Raw genomic sequence first — 22,706 nt, 5'->3', positions numbered from 1 at the left:
ACCGACTTCCGTCGGGATCGAACTCAGGTCGTGAGCAGAGCTTTTGATTGCAGTACTGCAGCTTAACACTCTGCGCCACGGGGCTCCTTATACATATTTACTTGTGAGCAAATCCCATTCAGTTCATTGGAACTTGCTCCCAAGGGAAGATGCATAGGATTGGATTGTAAAAAGCAGATAGTTTCAGCGTGTGTTACACCATATGTGCTCCAACGTTCCCAATGGCCCCACACTCGCTTGGGGCCAGGAGTAAGTATGGAATCACAGAGGAAGGAGTCCTCTGTCTTGTGCATGTGAGTCCTAGCATGTCCAATCAGAATCTGATTCACGTCATCCCCAAGGCTTGTGTAATAAATGCTGGCAAGGGAGTCTTAATTTGTTGTGCTTGTTACCTTTCTTTTTTAAAAAAAGAGTGATTAATTAACCAGTTCTAGTGAAAAAAGGGTCGCCATGAGTCAGAAGTGACTTGACGGCAGTTAACACACACACACACAGTGCAAAAAGAGTGCCTGTGTGCAAATGAGTATTTATGCATAACTTGATTAAAACTTTTGGTGTATCTTCAAAGTGGCCATTATATAATAAACTATGGATAGAGTAACAGCCTTATCTTTACCAGACAGCAAATAGATTAAGTGGCAGTCGTAAGAACATACAGGAAAGTGTGAAATCAATGGAGTAATAAAAGAAGATCTTATAGAAAAATATAAATCACAACTGAATAAAAAAAAAAGGGGTAAGTTTTCTGTCTTTGCCTTTTTACACCGGCAGACTCTCCGATTGGGGTATTTAAGAATCTGCCAAATAATTCATTGAGGGGTAAAGCATTATGTCTGGCCAAGAATAAAAGTCTTCAAAAGATTGGAATGGTTAAAAATTAAAGATAATCTGGGAGCACTGGAAAAGATTGGGGGCTCTGTCCCCAGAAGGAAGGTGCACATTTCTTTTTGGCATCACCACTTAGTTCAAGATGGTCCCTTTGTACTAAATCTGTTGTGAGTCTCTTATTCCTTACTAAAGGGAGGCCTAAGGGAAAACTTGGATAGGAAATCGGTAAACTTGAAAGTCTTTTGTCTACTGTCTTTGTCCAAGAAGACACAAAAGGGTCAAGCACAGTCCATTTGAAAAGAGCGGGAAGAAAATCCTGATTAATTAACTGAACTGTCCAAAGCAGAGTTACACCATTATAAACCCATTAACTTCAATGTAATGATTCTGCATAGGATTGCACTGTGAGTGCTGTGGAATTCTGGAATAATTCTATTTTCCTCCTGCATGAAACTTCAAATAGAAATTAGTGTTCTGTTTCATATGCTGGGAGAACACACATGCTACGTGTGTTCATTGTTTTGAAACTGTAGCACCCAGCTGATTATACACACAGGAAAATGAATCCAGTTAGATACAAGCTGATGGATGCGAAGGCATTAAATGATCTTTGAGTGTAAAAATCTACATTTCTGTAATGTTCTAATTCTGGATTGCTAGAGATCCTTTGGCCTCATCAAGATAATGTGAATTAGTTTCAAAACTGAGAAGTATGGACATGTGCTATAGTAACAAAACAAATACAAATGCTGGTTTTTTTCAAGAGTTGGGTCACTACCTCAGATATGAAGGATAGTTTCCTGTGAGCCAGCAGAAATGGTTATTTTGTTTCACACAGTAAAAAATCCAAAGTGTGTGTGTGAAAGAGAGAGAGAGACAGAGAGAGAAAGAAGAAGAGTTGGCTTTTATATGCTGACTTTGGCTGTTACCGCATTACGTATTCCCAGCGATGTATTAAGAGTTTCAAAATGTTATAAAAAATACTGTTTGCACTTTGTTTGGCCCCTTTAGCTGTGAAGACATCTTCCAACAATTTTTTAGCCGTGGCATCCAAAAACCCTTTTAAAGTGACGTTTTTTATAACATTTCCAAACTCTTGATACATTGCTGGGAATACCTAGTGCGGTAACAGCCAATCTCTACCACTTAAGGGAGACTCAAACCAGCTTACAATCACCTGTAACTCACTCCTCTCCTTTTCAGGACCCTGTGAGGCCAGGGGGCTGGATGATGATTTGGGGGCACACCTCCATCTCACTGACAATGTAATTTTTTCACAGTTTGAAAACAATTAAAGTGCATGTAGTCTTTTAAAAAATATCAATACATGACATCTACATTTAGCTGAGCAATACGCTGAAATTTTATGTCTAAAAAGGCTGCAAGATTTAAAAAAAAAACCTTTTGGATTAACTTGAAAAGCATCCCACTCTCTCTGCAAACAGGATCTTCCCACTGATTAGTAGTTGGATTTAAAGGGAGGGGGGAGGCCTATCGGGGAAAATCTCACAGTTGCTTAGCAGGCCATGAATGATAAAAAGAGAACATGCTTATTGTTGCATATCAGGGAATGGAGCTGATTCTTTGCTGCTATGAACTGGAATGATTTTCACCCTCATCCTTCAGCCCAACTATCAGTCAAGCCACTGCCTGGGTTGACTGGGGGTGTAGGGAAGAGGAGCAGGAGCAGGAAAAGGAAAGGGATCACTAAACAGGACAGTAAGAGCAGATCCTTCTACCTCAGTTGATGGCCCAGTAATTTTGGTCTGAAATGGCTCCTGGCCCTAGCATTTAGTTTTCACTGACCAGTATAAGCCAAGTATATGCCCCATTCATTGTAGTGGTGTACCACAGCAGATCTATCCAAGTAACAATGCAAGAGAACTTTCATTATTTATGTAAAACATAGTCCAAAGCAAGTTATCTCAGTATTGCATCTGTGAGCGACAGTAAATTCATGAGCAATCTGAATCACTTGTAATGAATGCAGTTTACACAGATAATCTCATTGTTTCATCAGAAACAAATATACAAATGCTTCTTCTATAACTTGTCTGAAAATAATTACACCCAGAAAACAACATTAGACTAATCAGTTCTGCATGTGAAAACAGCAGTAAACAAATTTGGTAACTTCAGTCAGTGTATGACTAATCATGTCAGATAGGCTCTCCGCCAGCCCCGGGTAGAAACAAGATGGTTTCCCCCACGGACAAAATGGGGTCCTTTTGCACGCCGTCCCTCCCCGTTTGCACCTGGTCTCCTGCCCAAGATCTGCAGCTCAATGGAGACCCGCCCCGGTAATGGCTGATCTGATACCGGGTCCTGCAAAACAATACTGGAAGCCCAGGAAGATCAGCCACTTAACGCACACGTTTTACTCTGAATACTTTTGCTCATGTCTTTACCGGTAGTTGTGTCTTTATTTCCAATAATCCAATCAACCCCATTGTATCCACCCTATATATGTTTCAATATTCCCCGTACCTGTATGCTAGCCCTAAGTCTTTGACCTGCTGAAATCGCTGTTCTTCTGAAATAAACTTTTAACTCGCTGCATCGTCTGGAGGAAAGTTATTGCCAGGAACGCATCAACTTACTGAGGCCTGACAAATCATGACTTCTGAAGGAGATTAAATACCATTCTGGTTCCCACCTAAAAACAATTACCAAGGTGCATATCTAGTTTGTACCTAAAGTAATAAGGTTGCCAACCTCCTGGAATTACAACTGATCTCCAGACTACAGAGATCCGTTCCCCTGGAGAAAATGGTTGGAGGCTGGATATGACATCATAAACTGTTGAGGTCCCTCTCCTCCCCAAACAAGCCTTTCCCAGGCTCCACCTTCAAATCTGCAGGAATTTTCCAACCTGGATTTGGCAACCCTATAAAGTAATCCTATCATTTACTGTTAGCTACCACCAAAGGCTCTGGTGATTATCTCAGTGAAAAAAGGGCTCTGGTGATTATCTTAGTGGGGGAAAATCCCATATTCTGTACTCACAACCCCTCATTCATTCATTCATTCATCTTATATCTTTCCAAAATGTTTAAAACCATGCACCTCAAATTAACTAATGGATACTAAAATGGGCATAGGCACATAGTTTGAATAACTTGTACAGATCCACGTTTGGGATAGAATTTCAAATTGTTTGCCATGGTTGTTGCAGTCATTTGATTTACACATCATTTGTGTGTAACATCTAGTCTAGTTTGGTCCATATAAATAATTCCCTCTAATTAGCAAACTTCATGGTACTGAAAGCAGACAAAGTCACAATTTCTACATATAGCCACGTGGAAAATATTAATCTGTAAATTAAAAGCAAGACCCTCTCTATTCCCTTTCATCAAATGTTCTGATGAGTATGATCACTGCCTGCAGGAAGAGTCTAAAGTTAAATATGCCATACTAGAGTAAGAGTCTAAAGTTAGACATACCATACTGAACAGGGGGTTAGAAAAGTAGAAGACGCTGAATGTAGTAAGGGGAGTACACTACTTACAATGCAGTGGTTTCTTTATATGGAGAGTCTTCAGAGGTACACAGAAAAATATAACTTTGTAAATTTAAACGACCCCTCCCCCAAAAAAACTGCTGTGAGAACTTAGCCTTTGTGCTGAAATCCTTAAGTGTCTATAGAATTCTGGAAGAGGGCACTGGGATTGGAGGTAAATTTCCCAGTTATTAATTCCTTACCTCCCCGAAAGCCTCCAAACTGTGATAGTTTCATTGAGAACTAAACATGTAGCATGAGGAATACACACATCTTTACCCAACACCAAAAAGGCAAGGTTACCAACAAGGATGCTTTCACTTCCACCACTAGGGTTGCAACCTTTTGGAACGCATAAATCTGGCAATCTGCAGGCTCCACCCAGGGCCAGAACCAGTTGGTATGGGGGGGTAGAGCTTATGTGTACGGGGTCAGAGTTAAGGGGGTCAAAGGGCACAATGAAGAGATCAAGGAAAATAGTCGACAGAAAATACAAATTTATTTATGGTCAATCTCTCTCCAACTGAGGAAATAACAATAGGGAAAAATAATCAGAAAAGGCTGTGAAAAATAGATGCAGTGTTTAAAGGAGATGCTTTTGAGGCACGGAACAGACCAAAACTGGGAGGGAATTTAACAACAGCAGTGCGGGCGGTGTTAATCATGGAATTCCCTCCCCAGGAAGATTTGTTTGTCCCTCTGTATATCTGTCTTCCACCAGCAGGTGAAGACTTGCCTGTTTTGTTTGGTGTTCCCTCACTGACCCTCCTTGACCCTCCTACCAGTTTATGTATATGTGTTTATTTATTGACATTATTTATAGTTGCCTTTCTCACTGAAACTGAAGGCAGATTGCACAGAGTAAGTCAAACACAGTCAACAGGATGGGACAGCCAATAAATAGCAGTAAGGTTTGAATTGCAGAAATCTGAAACTAAGCACAAATCTGAAAATATAGCTAACACAAGGCTTAAGCATGAAGATGACGTTAAATGATGCAGAAATTACATAGCGGGAATCATACTTACCGCAACAGACAGTGCGTACTATACACAGTAATATAGTCCACATTCTCCATACCTTTATCAAAGCACCTTTCTGAAACATTTCATTACAGTACAGTCCCAATTACCTGTGTAAAAAAGTCCTCCTGAATAATTCCGTTTTTCACAGTTTGTGAAAAGCCAGGTGGGTGGGAGCCTTCTTCACCCCATCAGGCAAGCCATTCCACGAGGTGGAGGCCTCAATGGAGAATGCTGGTATACATGCAGTTGTTGATTTTGCCTGTTTGCAGGGTGGCACCTGCAGGAAGCCCTGCTCCAATGAGCGAAGCTGTTGTGGCAGAGCATAGAGTGGTAGTGAGGGACCAAGGTCACGAAGGACTTTGTATGTGATAACCAGTACTTTCATTCAAGCCTAGTAACTGATGGGCAGCCAATGCAGTGACTGCAGAATGGGAGTAATATGCATGCTCTGCCTAGCTCCTGATAAGAACTGAGCTGCAGTGTTCTGCAGCAACTGGAGTCTCTGAGTTGACTTCAAGGGGAGACCTATGCAGTGCATAAGAATACCATAGTTTTGATATCACCATGGCATGAATCCTGGTAGCCAGATGGGCTGTGGCCATCTTCTGCGTTACTCTTTATTTTTATGTATTTATTTAAGTTATTTATAGTCCACCTTTCTTACTTGGACTCAAGGCAGAATATACAGAGTCAATACAATCAATGGATGAGGCATTCAATAAACAACGCAATAGGATTAGGGTTGTAGAACCAACCAGGAGTCTAAAAAGAGAACTGAAGCAAAGCACAGTGTTAACATGGCACATTAAATGATGCACAATTCCATAGTACGATCCACCAAGTTATACACAATAGTGTAGACCAAAGTTTCTAATAATTTTTCCAAATAACTTTGTGAATCATTTAGTACAGTGCAACTCTATTGCCTGTATAGAAAAGCCCTCTGGAATAATTCAGTTTTGCATAGTTTGTAGAAAGTGGGATTTTTCCTGACTTTCACAGGCAGGCCATTTCATAAAGTGGGGGCCACAACATAAAAGGCACATGTTGGAAATGGTTTTTTGCATCTGCATTAACTTATTTCTCCAACAGCTGAATTGTTTTTATTGTTTCATATTGTTTCATTGCAATTCAGACCTTACTGCTGCCAACTTGGAAGGCTTGAAGAGGGGAGGGATATTCATAGTTACTAGAAAAAATGGATACTAGTTATGATGCATACTTATTCTCTCCAGGATCAGAGGAGGATGCCTATTATATTAGGTGCTTTGGAACACAAGCAGGACAATGCTGCTGCCTTCATCTTGGTTGTGGGCTTCCTAAAGGCACCTGGCTGGCCACTGTGTGAACAGACTGCTGGACTTGATGGGCCTTGGTCTGATCCAGCATGGTCTTTCTTATGTTCTTATATATAATATACATAATTGGAAATATAGCATTAAAATGGTTTAAATAAATAAAATAAATAAATAAATTTAGGGAACTCAAGCCATAGAGTTAGCATAGGCAGCCATTCAACAGCCCTTAGTAGCAGAATTGCCAGCCTGGTGATGGGAGAGGCAGGCTGGAGAGGTGATCAGCATCCCAGCATAATGACATCACATCCAGCATGATCTGGAAGTGACACCATCATACTGGAGGTTGACACACTAGCATTTGTCCAAAACACTGGTTTAACCATAGAGTTTTGAGTGACTGCTACAGCATCATCCATCATGATGATGCCATTCCTGGGTTGCACTGGAAGCAGTGTCATTCTACCAGGGCCACCAATCAGGCCCACCCAATTTTGCCAGGGAATTTCCTCCCGGTACCCAACTGAGTGGAAGCAGTCAATGACAGAAAGGCATGGCATGTCTTCCACTACCAGTGGGCTACTAACAAGTAGACTTGTAAGTTTCTTTTATTATTAATTGTCATAATTACAGAAATAAAACAAATTCTCCATCTAAACATCCTATAGCAAAAATAAAATTGATTTTATTTCATTTTGTTCTGGTTTCTTTCATTATTGCAGTCTCTGCCTCTGTTTGTTACACTTTTTCAAGGCAGCCAGCATCTTCCTAATAAAAGGCTTAGAGACAGCACAGAGTTGGGGGAATGGGGAGAGAGGCTCTGGGCTTTTTTTGATTGACTGCAAACTGTAGCCTCTGAGATTTCATGTTTGTTTGAGGCATTCCAGTCCTGAAGGATATGAGATGCCGCTTTGTCTTCTGCTGTCCTCCCAATGCCTGCCCTGCTGTGCCAAATTTCCCCATGCAGTCTGCACTCCCCTGCTTGCCTGCTGTTCTCCAAACCTTATGCCCTGTCCAAGCAAATTAGTGCAAGGTCCTCCTGCTGCTCCCTGCCTGCCCAGATGCCTTATTTACCCTCCTTGTCCCACCAAATACCCTTGCCTGATCAGTTTACCTCTTCCTTGTGCCACTGTCCCTCAAGCTAAATGGCTGTAGTGCTGTCTGTGTTTCTGTTTGGAATCATTCCTGTCAATTTCCTCACAGACTTTAATGTTAAACGTGAATGACTTTCACTGCCTTTATTCTATCAGTCCGAAACTGTGGGTGTCCTCAGGGAACACTACAACCCTTCTGCGTTCCATCCAATTCAGATGGAAAACCCTGAAAGCAAAGACCTGAGAAAAGCTGCGGAGTATGTGTGTGTCTTCCATTGAAACCAATGGGAAATAATAAAATATAATTATGAAAATGAAACAACAATAACAAAAAAAATACAACAAAAAAACCACATGAAACAACCCAATAATGAATTTTGGAATTAATAACAAAAAGAGGAAAAATAAAACCTCCCATGCCCAAGTCTACTGGCAACCCTACTTAGTAGCTGTTCCTTTAGTGTGAACTGCAGATATAATAGATCTTAACATTTATCTCCCTACTGTGAAACCCTTCACTTCTTTCTATTTGCAGCTCAAACTATCCTTAACAGTGCAATCCTAAAGAGAGTTACTCCTAAGCCATTCATTTCAATGGGCTTAGACTGGAGTAACTTTCCTTAGGATTTCAATGTCAGAACACAAAAGCATTTCTAGCTGTGTTATTTCTGATCAGCTGGCATGGCAATCCTGCATTGGTGGAAGAGGGGATAGTGTGAGAAGGGGTGGTGATTTGCAAAAGGCTCCATTCCATAACCTCTGTTTAAGAACAGTCTTGGAGAAAAAGAATCTTCATTTATGAATGTGGGATCCCTTTCAGCCTAAAGTTACATATACTAATTTACTTCACCTCATTTGCAGGTTAAAGTCCTTCAATTCACTTAAGCATTTTCAATAAGATGACTAACTCCATCCCAGGTTTTATGATTGTAACAACAGACAAATGCAACAGATAAAACTTTTCAAAACACTTTTTGTGAAACTTGTGGGGGAAGAATCCCATCTCCCCCTCACTGGGGGGGTGGAATCCCTCCCCCCCAACGTGGCTCCAGGCCTCCTCCCCCCAGCCGCTCGCTGGCTTGCCTGGAATGGCTTGCCCAAGGCTGGAGGGGGAGGCCCATGAAACCCGCAGAGGGGGATTCAATCTCCCACCCCCACCCCTACCCCGCTCACCTCCCAGCCTGGCTGCAGTCAGAGAGGCCTGTCAATTAGGGTTGCCAATCTCCAGGTACTAACTGGAGATCTCCTGTTATTTCAACTGATCTCCAGCCGATAGAGATCAGTTCATCTGAAGAAAATGGCTGCTTTGACAATTGGACTCTATGGCATTGAAGCCTCTCCCCAAACCCTTCCCTCCTCAGGCCCCACCACCAAAACATCCTGCTGGTGGTGAAGAGGGACCTGGCAACCCTAGTTCCCCAGGAGAAAATGGCTGCTTTGGAGGGTGGACTATATGGCATTATTCTGTGCTCAGGTCCTTCTCCGGGCTATACCTCCAAATCTCCAGGAATTTCCCAGTTCCTGGCAACCTTACCTTACTGTGTCTCCATATGAGGAAAAAGTCTTTATGCATGATCAAGGGAGCAGAACTGTCTGGGGGGGGGAGGGGGGAGTTGTATATTTAAACTGCTCTTTAAAGTTGGTTTCTATCTTGTTCTCTTGGATTATTTTTATTGGAAATCACCCAGAGTATACAAAACTGAAGATGAATGCACAGTAACTATTCTTCAGACTGAGAAGTCTGGAATACCGCAACTTTAAACTAGAACAACTTTGTCCCGTTCCTGAGCAGTTTTTAGTCATATTAGATTGTCTGCCACATAACAGGCAGCTTTCATGTCCATAACTACCATGTACCCTAATTTTCAAAGTAAACCGCACACACACACACATTCCATAAAACCATCGACAGCTGCAAAAACCTTGCCACTACAAGTAACCTGGATCTACCTCGTAATCTACCATGTCTCAGTTTTACAGCTGCTTTCCCAAAAACCCACAGTTTACGCTGACTGAAGCAAGATGAGGCCAGGTTGCATTTTGCTTTCTCCACAAGCAGTGGTAACCCATCCTCTGTCTCCTCATTTAAACATAAAAAACGGTCTCTATCATTTCAGATGCAAAGCTTTGCACGGAACGTGTTTCAGTCCTCACCGCCTGTCCTTTCTTCTCTTATGGAATTTGGACAGTAACCCAAATTCCCAGAATGCTGTTCAGCTGGTTCCAGTGCTACTGATCATAATGAGCTGATCCAATTATGTTGCATTTTTCCCCCTTTTGAACTCCTCCGCTAACCTATACTTTTTTCTCTCACGTGCCCCCAGCTAAATGAAGAGATGATACACCCAAGGAATTCCTAACCTACCAGAGCTGACTCGACTGGGAGTTGACATCACCTAAAAATGACTATGAGAGAGGGCTGTAACTAGGCTTCAAATTGAGGTTGAAGTGAGGCTATTCAGGTCATAGGAGAATCTGGATATAAGGACAAGTAAAACGGCTGCCCATAAATGTACTGTGAATGGAAATCCTTGTTTCTCTAAAGGGGCATGTTTTTTTTAATTATGTAATCTGCCTTAACTCAATGAGATAGGTGGACTATAAATAAGATTTCATACAGTTAAAAATTAGCTGCAGATGTTTAAGGGATACAGTATGGAATTTAAAGTGATTTCCTCAGCAATGATCAATAAGAAGAGCAAACACTGGAAGAGCAAAGGGAAGAGCAAATTTACACTGAGAAATTATGCCCTTGTGTATTTGACAATCTCATGTAAATTAGTTGCTATTCCTAGACAGTAGGGAATCGACCAATTGAGGTACTGAACTACCTCTACTCCCCCCCACCATCAAAAATCAGCCCTCATCATAATTTGCTGCATTATAAAGGAAGATATAATATAAAGCTTTTTTGTGAGGTGGGGAGTTTTCATGTGGGGGCACAATTTTCACAGGCAGATGTTTTCAAATGAGCAGTGCCTTATGTAGCATATAGGTAGTACAACATGAGAGGGGAAAAACAAAACAAAAACTACACATCTTTTAATCTGTTCCTGATGAACATGCAGTGCTTGAGGTGGGATGAGAGACCATCTCGCTTCTTCCTTTCTTTTTTTAACCTAAATCCATTCCACTTCTTTTTCAACAGGTGGAAACAATTCCAGGATGAAGCAGGGTCACACCAGTAATAACAAATATTAGGCTATACCAATTGATGGTTTTGACTTAATGGTAACTGTATTTTTTGATAATGATTGTTCACTGACTAGGCATGCCAGTTGCTTGCTCATGGCAGGCAACCTCTCACTCCCGCCCCCTATTGCCTATATTCAATCTATCAAGCAGTGGGAGAAAAATGGTGAACCTACTGCCATCTCATACATTTAAGATCAAGATTCCAGACACTAATGTACAACAAAAGAAAAAAAAGTTGACCAAAGTTAGCGCTTGAGTACAACTCCTGCAATTCCCAAAGCAATATATAGTTCCTCAGTTCCTCAGAATGCTCACAATAGGGAGTTTCAAACACACTGAAAATCTAAAATCTTCATCAAATAATTCTTTGTGCACAATTATTTCAGTGAGGCTCTAAGAGGTGGAATAAAAAAATACATTTGAAGTGACTTTACTGCTGTAGTATTAATAAAGCAGGAATTATAAGATCCCAAAGGCTGTCTGTTAAAACACTGGAGTTGAGACAATATTAAAAGTTTTGTTTACCCCATAATTGACATGTTTACTACCCAGACAGCACTCACGCCAACATGCATTTGTATATTACAGGACACAATCCTGAGATTGCTGAGATCCAGTGTGGTGTGGAAGTTAGAGTGTTAGACTAGGATGTGGGAGATCCAGGTTTTAATCCCTGCTCTGCCATGGAAGCTTGCTGGCTGACTTTGGGCCAGTTACACACACACACACACCCCAGCCTAAATTACCTCATAAAGTTGTAGTTGTGAGGGAAAAGTGGAGAAAAGGAGAATGATGTAAAATGCTTTAGGTCCCCAGTGAGGAGAAAGGCAGGTTACATATGAAGTAAATAAATAAAATTTTAAAATCCAGGGCAGACTTACATGAACTTAAATTCATTGGGTTAAGGGTATGTCACTCTGCATTATGGCTTTTGTTACTGTGTTTTTAGCAGAGAATTTGTACATTTTTAAAAAATTAACACTGCTAGTCCTTCCCCTCTCATACCCTCATAAGCCCTGTTAGATCTGACCAGGAGTTCACTTGTTATCCACAATGCCCAACCAATAGGGTTGCCAACCTCCAGGTAGTAACTGGAGATCTCCTGCTATTACAACCGTTCTCCAGCCGATAGAGATCGGTTTCCCTGGAGAAAATGGCCGCTTTGGCAATTGAACTCTATGGCATTGAAGTCCCTTCCCTTCCCAAAGCCTGCCTTCCTCAGGCTCTGCCACAAAAATCTCCAGGTATTTCCAAACCTGTAGCTGGCAACCCTACCAACCAGAAGGCCCACAATCAAGAGCCATGGAGCCAAAGCCTCCCCATGCTGTTGCCCTCTGCAACTGGCATTCAGAATAATTTTAATCTTAATTATCTCCTACACCTACAGCATGTCTGGTGATATGATTAAAGAAAATCACACATTCCTGTGTCCTTGTTTCTGCCCTGGTCCTGGTACATTGGGCCCAACTTAGGTTGGGACCAGGGTGAACAGGGAGAGGGAGCTTAAGCCTTTGCCTACCCACACTGTTTTCCCAATCTGAAATGGCCCTAAAGAGCCCCAACTTGCCCCTTTGGGCATCTGGTGCTTCTGAGCATGGAAGATCTATTTAGCTCTCATCCCAGACAGCCACAGAAGCACCTGTCTTTCAAGATTTTGACTCTAATCCCCCAAAGCCATCCAAACCAGTAGCCATTATAAATCTTTTGTTAGATCAGACTGCCTTTCAATCAATCACTTGTAACTTGCAAAGAGTTCTTCAGCTGTACCAGAAAAGACTGCACCGCCATTGCATGGCTTGTACCTGGCTGCAATGGATCCAGCTGTTTTTAGCATGAATTACCAAGAAAGTCCCAGCTAGCACAGGCCTTTTTCTCTCCTTTGTTGACAATATAATCAAGTAACAAATATAGTTCTCTCCCCCAGCCCCGTTCACATGTTTCAATCCCCTGAAAACTCCCTGTGCTTGTGTGAGAATTACATCTTTACCCTAATAATATACAAACCTTAACAACAAAGGCATCGTGCTGGAGTTCCATTTCATGAGAACGATTCCAAGGAAATTCAAAGAAACAAGAATGGCTAACACAATGTTCTCTGGAAATGAAGGCTTCTGCAATGGGAACTGCTTTCAATCTGAAACCATCGTACAGTGAGAATTCAACCAAATGTGATGCCGGCAAAGCGAAGTATTGAAACCCAGATTTGCTCCAGACGTGTAGAAAGCATGGAGAAATTAGATCACAACAGCCAGAGGGATGATGGACCCCTCCTCCATCTGCGTTTACCTATCCTTTCCCCCAAAGTGATTTGTATCTCAGCCAGGCTCTGATTACACTGAGGGGGAGATAATCAGTTTACTTATGAGAGATAAAGCTCAGCCATCTGGAGGATGCTGTGTTCTTCACCTATGTATCCTTGCTACTTCTAAATCAGACACACACGCACACACACACCCCGGGCACTAGACCAACCACTGGCTTATCTAGCCTATAGTACTCTCTACTGTATTCTGACTGGCAGTGGCTCTCTATGGTAAAGATGGTTGGTCTTTTCAATCCTTGCTACTTGTGATTCTTTTCTAGTGAAGATACTAGCAATTCTTCCGCATGCAACATATGCACTGCATCACTGATCTATACCTGTTTCAGCTTCAAAAATGTCTCATGGCTCAAGGCTTGACTTCTGTTCTGGAAACTTTTTCTTACAATTCCAGAGGGCTTAGTATATGTGGGTAAGGGAAATTATAGGGGTTACCGCACTTGTTTTCCCAGCGATGTATTAAGGGGCTGAAAACGTTATAAAAAATACTGTTCACACTTTGTTTGGCCCCTTTAGCTGTGAAGAAGACGTCTTCCAACCATTTATAAGCCGTGGTATCCAAAAACCCTTATAAAGCGATGTTTTTTATAACGTTTTCAAACTCTTGATACATTGCTGGGAATACAAAGTGCGGTAACCCCCTATACTCTGCAAAAGCTGGAATATACTAGTTCCTGCCTCTTGATAGGTTTTAGAACTGGTCCCTTAGCTCATATGACGCTGTACATTGACAAATACACATCAAGAGATTGCAAGTGCTCAGTGGTGTTCACAAATTGCACTTACTGTGCACTGTCTAGAATGGGGATTTGTAAATGATAACATATGATAAACAGTTATTTACAAACCAAATGAACATTCTTGCTAATGCAAATGTTATACCTGAATTGCAACAGATGCTAGAAATACAAAAATTAATCAAACTATCCCTTGCGAACACAGTTAGGTCTCCAGATGGGCAGGTGAGGGGTCACAGCGTGCAGTAGTCAAGCCTCTCAAAAGAGGAGGTTACTTAATGGAAACTTTGATAAAGGGAGCATTCCACCAAAGGGCCCATCAAGATCTTTATTTTTATTGACATAAGATTCCAATTGGTAAATAAATTATGTAATCTGGACCCTGCATGGAAACAATCAAAAGAGTACAAAGGCACACAATGTGTTCCCAGGCTGTCCCTCCCTCCACCACCTCTTTCTAGTTAGCTTCGTTCACAACCATCTAGCCACGGGTTTTGACAGTTAGCAATGATAGGTTCCAGGCAAAAGTACCAGTAATTTTTCATAAGCACTATACAAAACCAGGAGTTACATAAAACCACCTGACTCCCCCCCCACAACAAGTCCATGCCTACTTACCAGCAGGAGTCTTGAAAATGTGTTTATTCTGATTGTTAGCAAACAGGAAAGGCTTTGCACAATGGCATCATATTTGCTTCAACAGCTAACAAACTTGTCCAAGCGACTGGGCAGAATTGAAAACAAGGTGCAGCAGATGTCGACTCTGAACAGGAGAAGAGGAGGAAGGGCCCAAGACTGACAGCTCAATTTGCCTTTCCCAGATTCCCATGCAGATTAGCTAAACATTCAAGCAGATCACATGGGTGGCACAAACTAAAAAAGGCAATAAATCCACAACATCAATTTAAATGCCATCCAAGACATTAGCATTTTCCCTGGAGCTGCTGCATATCTCTCCCCATCTCCCTTGCAACCCCCCCCCCAATCCAAATAGCTTTCTTTCTTTGGTTTTATGTTTTCTCACTCTTTTATTTTTAGATAGTCAATTTAATATAGTAGCTTGCAGAGGCTGCATGACACCAGCAAATGTAACTGGATCCCAAGCCCCTGAGTGCCAGGAATTGCAGCCTCGGTCATCACTCTGCTGAAGGCACAACCCTGAAGGCACCAGCCAAAACAAAGGTGTCAGAACTCTCCCTTTTACATGGAGGCCTAAGGGGGAGGTCAGGATGGGGACCGGCAAAGTGCGGGGGGGGGGGGCAAGGAGAGCTCCTTGGTGCAAACCAGAGGAAGTCTTCCAGTAGAACTACGCAGATTGCCTGAGTATTGGTGTCCATCCAATTAGCAGCTGGACTGGGACAAACAAGGGTGAAGGGTATACTGGCAAGGCTGCTAAAAGCAGTGCAGTTAACTGGGCCGCAGGAAGGCATTTTTACAAGGCCGCCAAAAACCAAATAGGGCTGGTGAAGAAAGATATTCCAAGTCAAACCAAGGACATCTAGAAAAGGATAGGAAGGATACATATCATAAAGGATTGTGCTAGCATATTTCATCTATGTTTTTGTTGGCATGGATAGTACGGCATCAGGATAGAGCTGGAGTTCAAGCCATCTCTCCATCAGGAAAAGCTGCGTTTGTACAAACCACAGCAGCACTTCTCTCCACACAATCAATGGCCAAAACGAACAAGAAAAACCTATGTAGAGCTAAATTTGGGGGCAAATTCCAGTTCCCGTTTCCTTGCAACATTCAAAAGTAGTCTGATGTAGAAAAATGTCCACCAAACCATAACTCATCCCTGATACTAAAGCAAGAAATGCCTACAGAGGCTGGCAGACACAGGCGGTAGTCTGTCATTCCTTGCCTAGCAGTGGTATGTGTGAGATTTGTTTTGACAGTCACAACTGTTCCCATATTGCTCTGTGTAGTTAAAGATGGCTACATTTATACCTCACCCTGTCCCTTAGGCTCTGGGTGGTTTGCAGTGTCTTTAAAAAGGTAATGTATGTACAATATATAAATATAAGTATTTAACTTAGATAACTATTCCCATGTGCAGGCCTGAAATATTTGAGCAACTAAATGAGTCTTGCGCCATCTCCAAAACAGAGTCAGGGCTCTGCTTTGGAAGATCTCTACAGCAGTGGAGCAGCCATCAAGAATGCCTCTCTGCATTCTCTCGTCATTAATATTGGACACACGGAGAACACTTTAGGGGCTTATCTCAAAGGACCGTTGGGGTTGCTGGCGGAGGGGAAACTGGTGTTAAACTATTTTCCATTAGAACAGAGGCTATATTTGCAAAATCATTCTGTCTGCATAAAGTTATCATTTCCCCGGAGTATCATGATCAAAGTTCTTGACAAACAGGTAATCTGAATCTTTGAGCCTGAACAAAAGCTGCCATTTCATACAGCACTGCAAACGTTTGAGCAGAGCAGTGGGAGACTAAGGCTGGGTATTCTGCTTGAGAGCCAGCATGGTGTAGTGGTTAAGAGCAGCGGACTCTAATCTGGAGAACTGGGTTTGTTTCCCCACTCCTCCACATGAAGCCTGCTGGGTGGTCTTGGGGCAGTCACAGTTGTCTCAGAACTCTCTCAGCCCCACCTACCTCACAAGGTGTCTGTTGTGGGGAGAAGAAGGGAAGGTGATTGTAAGCCAGTTTAAGATTCCTTAAAGGTACTAAGGTACCTGGTACTAAGGTTGCTTCCACACAGGGACAGTTCCTCATTGTGCTCTTATTGCCACTGCAGAAGCTCCACGTGGAGGGATTGTCTGTGGCATCCTCTCATGCCCACCATTTCTCCCTCCCTCATAGCTGGAGGGCTTTTTGCAAACCTTTAAAAAATTCAGAAATAGGTATCGCTATAGTATAATGACACTATAGCTATGTACCTCCTAGTAATGTGAAAGGGAAAGCCTACCAGTGGTGATGGGGAAATGGCAGGCATGGTAGGAAATAGTGCCAGATGTGGAAATTTGCACCTTCCCATCCACACGGTGACCAAATGGGCTTTAAGGTTGATCTTTCTAAAAAAATCTATTAAATCAAGTTTAGGAAATTACGCTGATGCAAGGGAAAACCTGGAAGACAGTCATTGCATGATGCTGCTGTGTGAAAGCAACAAACAAAACTGCAGGTGGGGTGGGGGAGATGTTGAATTAAGGCCAGTATGGAAGCAACATCACTATATAATGAACCTTCTTTGAATGTTCCAGTTGATGTGAGATGCAATCCCAAACAGGGATATCAATATGAGAGAATAAATGAGAATGCTGCTTGAACGTCTAACTTTTGTATTGGTATTGAAACTTAGCAGTTGACCAATCCAAACATTTATACACAGGATTCCTTCACCTAGAATATCTTCTGCATCATTCAATATAAGTAATCAATATACATTGGCAAAGAAATAATCTCATGGATCAACACTCTCAATAGAAATTAATATGGAATCACACACACGTGCAAAAGATTGGGAGATGTGGATTTCTGGATCAGGATAATTCTACAACTGAACCTTTCATTGCCCCTCTGCTTATAAATATCAGAGTTGGGCAGATTTATGTGAGAGATGGACACCCACAAAGCCCATAAACATGACATATGTAAATATTTATAATGATGGTGAATCTTGTGCATTAGTGTAAACATGATTTCTTCTCCTATACACCAAAATGCAAGTGTGTTTTATTATGGCCCCATTTCTATGTGCTGTGTTATCTCCAACAATAAACAGTGTCTAGCAACTAATCTCTATGAAAGATTGCTTCCCACACTATCATGCCTTTTCCATTTGTAAACAGATATAAAATTTCCCAGAATGACCTTCCTTCTATGTAGGCAGTGCTGGAAACAAGAAGCTGGAACTAGAAACTGAGGCAAAAATAGATTAGTATAACAATGACAACAATATTTGTTCGACTGTCTCCATTGAAAAAAAACAAATAGCACATGACCCCAGCAATACTTTTGACTGTGTTAACTGCAATGTAAGAGGAGGACGCAGTAGAAGAGCTTTCAAGACTAATTGGCGTCCCCTATTTTAAAGGCTATTGTTATGTATGTAGCACAGAGCAAAGCTCATGTCGAGCTTGAAGTCTGCTCCCAGGCTCCTTGCGTGTTCCTATTGGACAGTGGTCTAAAGCTGCCCAATCACGGACTCGGCTTGCTCCTGAGCTCCTATTGGACAATGGACTACTACCGGCCAATTGCGGACTTGGGGGGCGTGGCTCCGGGTGGTTGGGTGAGCATATAAGACAGGGTGCTGTGAGGGTTCAGTTAGAGTTCCACAGTTGCAGTTGAAATCACCACTAGTTGTTAATGAAGCAGTTGTGTTGGAACTCTGTCTCCTGTCTTGTGCATCACCCACGCATATATTACAGCTGTCATCCAAGATATTATATCTCCTATCTGTTTAATAGTTTTACTTACAGGTACTGGTTCACACAGAGTTGTAGGTAGCATCATATGAGCAGTCGGGTGAGACTGTGGTTGGGAATCCATATTCCTATTTATTTAAAATGTATACTACCTTTTCTAGGGTCATTGTTGTTTATATAAAAATGCAGTTCAAAACTATAGCAAAAATAATTTAAAACATTGGCAAAACAATGCCTTGAACAATTAACTTTATTTATAGTTTTTTGGTTTGTTTTAATTGCTTTATTAAATTAGTATTCTAATTTTGGTCAAGTGATTCTCCAAATTCTCTTTTGGGGTTAAAAAAGCCTTTCCCCTTTTGTTTGTTAGAACATGTAATTGAAATGTTTAAGGTTCTGTGTGTGATGCTCTCCGGGGTAACTAAGCCCTTCTAATTAACTGACAGGCTCATTCCATAAGCTTTATTTATTTCTAGCTAGGGTACCCTCCAGTCTGATGGTATAGTTGCCAACTTCCAGGAGGGGCCTGGAGATCTCCTAGGATTACAGCTGATCTACTGACTGACTACAGAGATTAGTTCCTCTGGAGAAAATGCCTGCTTTGGAAGGTTGGCTGTATGGCACTATACCCCACTGAGGTACCTTCTCTCCCTAAACTCCACCCCCAAATCTCCAGGAATTTCCTGACCCAGAGTTGGAAACTCTATTGGCCAATGACCGTTGTCCATCAGTTTGTTACTCCAGTGACTCACAGATGCTTGAATTGATTGCTTTCCAGTTACTCGAAAGAAGTCCAAATTCTCAGAGGCATGCCTCTGTACATACAAGTATACTCACATTTTAGGAAAGTTATTTGAAGTGAATCTTAACTTTAGTGACCGTCTGACTTTTGACCTCAAGTTAGTTTTTACATAAGAAATATTTACTGCGAGAGAATTTATGAAGAGATGACTAAAATGTAAAGCAGATCACGTTTCAAATTGAAGTGGCTACATATTTTACAACTTCTAGGTCTCGTCTTCAAAGAAATTATATGAGTTTTTGAAGTTCAAAGAACTTCCTTTCACTAATGGAGACTAGTCCAATAAAAGGCATCATCTTCAGGTTTCAGACAAATTTTCCAGCAAGAAGAACCACATGGGGCATATCATTTATTTATTTAAATATTTATACCCTGCCTTTCCCTTGTGACTCTACACTGCTGGAGGGGAACAACACTGGAAATTTCCATACAATTTATTTGCCCCAGGTTTGATGCTGTTGGGAAGTGGTTTCTTTCCCCTGATTCCCCATGGCATCATGGCACATTCATGCACCTTCCAGGGTTTCCTCAACTGTTCTTGGATCTTTTCCAAACCTGCTTTGATGCAAAGGTTTCAGAAATATAACAGCAAAGCCCAGTTGGCTGCCATATGGGGGGGGGGAAGTTTTGTCCACACAGCTATTTTCCCTGCCTGTCCCTGAGGCAGCCATTCCCTCCCCCCATCACTGGCAGGGGTTGATTTTTTAAAATTGGCAATTGAATATTATTATAATGATATAACAATCTGTGTATCAGGTTCTGCAGAACTCCAGGCCCCATCTGGAGGTATGCAGCCGTAATTGTAACTGGAAGAAATTTCTGGTGGGTCTGTGTTTATCTTGAAAGTGATTAATCTGTGTTCCATTGACTCAGCTTCTCTGATGTCATAGCAACATCTGGTCCATCAATCCCATCTTGCTGTGGAGGCTCACTGGGTGATTTTGGACCAGTGACATACTTTCAGCCTAACCTACCTCATAGGGTTGTTATGCAGATAAAAAGGAGGAGAGGGGAATAATGTAAGCTGTTTTGGTCCCCATTGTGGAGAAAGGTGGGGTATAAATGAAGATGGAAGGCACATTAAAAATAGGTTGATGAAAGACTGAGAAGGAGAGAATAAGGCAGGGAAAGGGTAGAGGATATGGGGGTTGCCAGGAGCAGGGAAAGAGGAAATAGTGTGGGAAGGGGGATAACAGGGGAAAGTGAGGTTCCACCCCACAAGTCCTTGAGGGTTCCCTACCATGCAAGTGGGCCAGACCCAGTGGCCAGCACCACCCAACTGGCCCACACTTTTCCCAGGTAGAGGATTGGGGGGGGGGAGGGGAAGCTTAAGACAGAGGGGCAGATAAAGGTAGGTTGGCTGTTGGGTGGAGTTGCCAACACCAGGTTAGGAAATTCCTAGTAATTTGGAGGGTGAAGCCTGGGGCTGGTGGGGTTAGAGGAGGGGAGGACCTCAGAGGGGTCTAACGCCATAGACTCTGCCCTCCTAAGCAGCCATTTCCTCCATGGGAACTAGGGTTACCAACCTCTATGTGGGGGCTGGAGATCACCTGGAATTATAGCTGCTGTCTAGATGACAGAGATCAGTTTCTCTGGAGAAAGTGACTGCTTTGGAGTGCGGACTCTATTGCATTATAACCTGCTGAGGTTGCCTCCCTCCCCAAACCACGCTCTTCCAAGGATCTATACCCAAATCTCCAAGAATTTCCCAACCTGGAGCCAGGAACCGTAAGTGGGGACTGATCTCTGTAGCTGTTGTGATTCCAGGAGATATTCTCCAGGCCCCACCGGGAGGTTGGTGACCCTAGAAGGAGAGAAGGAAGCAGGAAAAAGAGAGAGGCTATGGCAGCTTTCAGGAAAGGGAAAGAGGAAATACCGTAGTGGGGAAGGGGGAAAGGAGATGCCTTCCACAAGTCCTGGCAGGTTACCACTTGTATTTCATAAAAACACTGTGAAGTTGTGGCTGTACATTATCTCGGTCTTTCACTTGATGACAGATTTTTGTTACTGTGCCATAGGTACACTTTGTACTTCCTTATAACTAATTACACAAGTGAAAGAAAATTACCAGCATCAGTTAAAACAATTCCAACTGGTTTGGTGACTAGCAAGAGCCCTGCATTTGCTATGTGCAACATAACAAGCCCAATATGCTGGCAACCTTCTATTGCAGCCTTCCCATCAATCACCAGTCACCACTTTCATTTTTATCCATCCTTCTAGTTTTGTACCCATTCTTTTCCAAAACTAGTATAAACCAGTTTGCCCACCTGGAACAGGTGTGCACTTGTGTTGGAGAATGGAGAGGCATAAAATAAAACTCAGCTGTGCATTTTAGCACAAGATGAGAAGTGCAAGAAGCAGGGCCTGGGAAAAGAGATGTGACATGGTGGAAGGTTTTCCTGTTGTGCCCCCACCCTGGACAGCCTCTGGACTGCAAACCTCTGGCTGCTGCCCAAAATGCTCCCCCCCATGCTACTTCTAGGGTATGGGGATTCCCAGTGACATCAATAGAAAATTGTCACTGGATTCCAACTAATATATAGAAGTAGGGTTGCCAGGTCCCTCTTTGCCACTGGCGGGAGGTTTTTAGGGCAGAGCCTGAGGAGGGGGGGGGTTGGGGGGGGGAAAGAGGCTTCAATGCCATAAAGTCAAATGCCAGGGTAAGTGACCACTGTAGTCTGGAGATCAGTTGTCATTCCAGGAGAACTCCAGGCCCCATCTGGACGTTAGCAACTCTGTTGAGGAGTTTCTTCCAGCCAAGAAAGAATGGGTGAGGCATGGTGGCACCCTAAAGGGGCTGGAGGCCTGTGTTTTGCTGTGAGTTGAGATGAGCAGCACACACAATGGTGCCAGAATAGGGTTTGCCAACCTCCAGGTACTCGCTGGAGATTTCCTGCTATTACAACTGATCTCCAGCTGATAGAGATCAGTTCCCCTGGAGAAAATGGCAGCTTTGGCAATTGGACTCTATGGCTTTGAAGTCCCTCCCCTCCTCAAACTTTGCCCTCTTCAGGCTCCGCCCCCCAAAATCTCCAGGTATTTCCCAACCCTGAGCTGGCAACCCTCTGCCAGAAAGATATCAGGGGACTTCTGTCTCAGAGTGAGTTGAAATGCACGAATGCTTGCACCGGGAAAGGGGGGGCTTTTGGTGGCACCCTATCATGTCCATCCTGCTTTGTTGACTTCCTGAAGTGCCAGCTGTGATCTGGCTCCCCCAAACACAAAGGAGCTAGACTTGAAAATAATTTTAGCTCCTGCATGGGTTCAGCTTCAGCATATCTGATTAGTTGGAGTCAGTATTTTAATCAGGGTTTTGATCAAAGTACTATCTAATTGATTAATCAACCAACTGCAATCCTAAACAGAGTTATGCCCTTCCAGGCCCATGGACTCAGAGGATTTAGACAGGTGTAACACCATTTAGGATTGCAATGTACATTTTGCAGTCATATTTAGTAGCAGACAATGAAATAGGGGAAAGAAAGACACAAGGCCCTAGTTATATACCAGAGGAATCAAGCT

At 42.5% G+C, this 22,706-nt stretch overlaps 1 protein-coding gene across 3 annotated transcripts in view; it reads right to left on the bottom strand.

Annotated features, from left to right (window-relative positions):
- The window catches only part of RAF1 (Raf-1 proto-oncogene, serine/threonine kinase), a 98,747-nt gene extending 82,904 nt beyond the window's left edge, over positions 1 to 15,843 (bottom strand). For 2 of the 3 annotated variants that reach the window (XM_056855149.1, XM_056855174.1), the window contains exon 1: positions 15,821 to 15,843. The gene's annotated coding sequence lies outside the window, so the exon portion shown is untranslated. Of the gene's footprint in view, positions 1 to 14,614; positions 14,686 to 15,820 lie in introns of those variants that run through there. The other variant, XM_056855158.1, reaches the window with a different exon arrangement.
- Between the last annotated feature and the right edge of the window lie 6,863 nt (positions 15,844 to 22,706).

This window comes from Euleptes europaea, chromosome 1 (genome assembly GCF_029931775.1).
Source record: "Euleptes europaea isolate rEulEur1 chromosome 1, rEulEur1.hap1, whole genome shotgun sequence".
NCBI lineage: Eukaryota > Metazoa > Chordata > Lepidosauria > Squamata > Sphaerodactylidae > Euleptes > Euleptes europaea.
The sequence above is the reverse complement of the archived record's forward strand: the minus strand, read 5'-3'. Positions and strand labels throughout refer to the sequence as shown.